The 2,172-nt window shown below is 38.8% G+C and overlaps 1 pseudogene; it reads right to left on the minus strand.

Moving 5' to 3' along the window:
- Positions 1-1,102: 1,102 nt before the first annotated feature.
- On the minus strand, positions 1,103-1,812 carry LOC105290892 (annotated as a pseudogene).
- Between the last annotated feature and the right edge of the window lie 360 nt (positions 1,813-2,172).

Consider the following 2,172-nt stretch of genomic DNA (forward strand, 5'->3'; position numbering starts at 1 on the left):
GCTTTTCATATTTTGGGGCTCCCTGATTGGGAGCATATATATTAATAAGAGTTATGTCTTCTTGGTGCATGATTCCCTTTATCATTGTGAAGTGTCCCTCAATATCTTTCTTTATCTTTTCGAAGTCTATTTCATCTGATATTAGTACTGCTACTCCCACTTTTCTCTGAGTGCCATTTACTTGAAGTATCATTTTCCACCCTTTCACTTTGAGTCTGTATTTGTCTTTGGAATTGAGATGTGTCTCCTGGAGGGAGCGTATGGTTGGGTTTTGTTTTTTGATCCATTCTGCAATTCTGTGCCTTTTTATTGGTGAGTTTAGTCCATTTACATTTAGAGTGATTATTGAAATATGAGGTTTTCCTATAGCCATTTTATCTTTTGCTTTCTGGTAGCTCAGTGTTTCCATTGCTTCCTTGTCTTTTTGTTACTGTTTTCTTTATTTTGGTTGGCTTTTGTGGGTTTTGCCTCTGGTCTTTCTTATTTTATGTTATATACTTCAGTTCTGAATCTTTGGTGTATGGTTACCATTATGAGTATATAGAGGATTTATATAAATAGTAGTCCATTTTCTTCTGCATGTGACTTATCTCCATTCCCCTTTGTGAATTTGAATCTTTGAATCTTCCCCTTTTCTGTTATTGTTGTCTCAGTTTGTCCCTATGTATGCTGAATGTTCATTACTATCTTGCAATAGCAAATCTCTTCCTATTGTTTAAGTTTATAATGCCCTGTTCTTATTAAGGGTTGCACTCCTCTGCTTCTATCTGCCTGCTAGTTGCCTTACTCATATATTTTTTGTCATTTTATTTTAGGTAACCTGACCCCTTTCAGTATTTCCTGTAGTACAGGTCTTGTAGTGGAGAATTCTCTCAATTTTTGTATGTCTGTAAATGTCTTTATTTCTCCTTCATATCTAAAGGAGAGTTTTGCTGAATACATTATCCTTTCTGGTAGTTCCTTTCATTTAAAAGTTTGCTGAGAAGTCTGAGGATAATCCAATGGGTTTTCCTTTTAGGTTACCATCTTCTTTTCTCTGGCTGCCCTGAGAATTCTTTCTTTCTCATTTGTTTGTTTATTTGTTTTTTGGTTGGTTGGTTGGTTTTGGTAGCAGTATGGTTTATTAAGCTGTACCTTAGTACAGGTGCTGGAGCTTGTCCATGGTGCTCTTGATGTATAAAGCCCAGATGTTCTGCCAGTTTTTGTTTTTGTTTTTGTTTTTGTTTTTTTGAGCAATGACACCAAGAAATTAACAGCTAAGTGGTTGTTGTACACAAGCTCATCATCTGTCATCTTCACATGGCCAACAGCCACTGAGAGACACAGCACCTTCTTCATCTGGAACTTGATTGTGGATTTCACTTCATCGACTTTGGCCACCATATTCTCATTGTGGGTCAGCAAGGAAGGGAACTTGCCTGCCTTATTTAGGCCTTCGCCCAGGATTTGTGGGATATGCTCGATCAGAGACTCTGAAGCCAAAATGTCATCACACTGCTTGGCCAGCTTCTTGACCAGTTTCTTATTCCTGTTGAATTTTTTCAGTGCTTCAATATCCATGTGGGGAATATCCATAGCCTTAGCCTCATCACAGTGCTGCTGGTACCCCAGAACACATATGGAGAACTTTGGGCAGGGAGTGGATTTAAGCCTGACAGTTCCTAAGAAGCGTTTGTCCTTCTGAGGGTCATAGTTCTTCAAACTGATCTGCAGCTCCACTATCTCCAAAAACTTCCGGCACTTGCACTGGTTCCCATGCAGGACTTCCCACACCGACTCATGGAGGGTGTTGCGAGAGATTTTAAGGCTCATGATGCCTCCTGCCGCGAAATCCAGAAAAGAGCTCTTTGTCATTGGTTTTTGATAATTTTAATGCAATGTGTCTTGGAGAAGGGTTAGGATAATTGGGTGTTCTGTTGACTTATTGAATTCCAAGCTTCAACTCATTCCTTAGATTTGGGAAATTGTCATCCACTATTTGTCTGAAAATGCTTCCTAGTCCCTGCTCCTTTTCCTCGCCTTCGATAATGCCCGTTATTCTTATGTTTCCTTTCCTGATGGTATCAGCTAGTTCTTGTATTTCTCTTTCATTATTTTTTACTCTTCCATTTCTCTCTTTTTCCTTCTGATTTATTTCTAGACTTCTGTCTTTGATATCACTGATCCTTTCCT

The sequence above is a fragment of the Pteropus vampyrus genome, unplaced genomic scaffold (genome assembly GCF_000151845.1).
Source record: "Pteropus vampyrus isolate Shadow unplaced genomic scaffold, Pvam_2.0 Scaffold39, whole genome shotgun sequence".
Taxonomy (NCBI): Eukaryota; Metazoa; Chordata; class Mammalia; order Chiroptera; family Pteropodidae; genus Pteropus; species Pteropus vampyrus.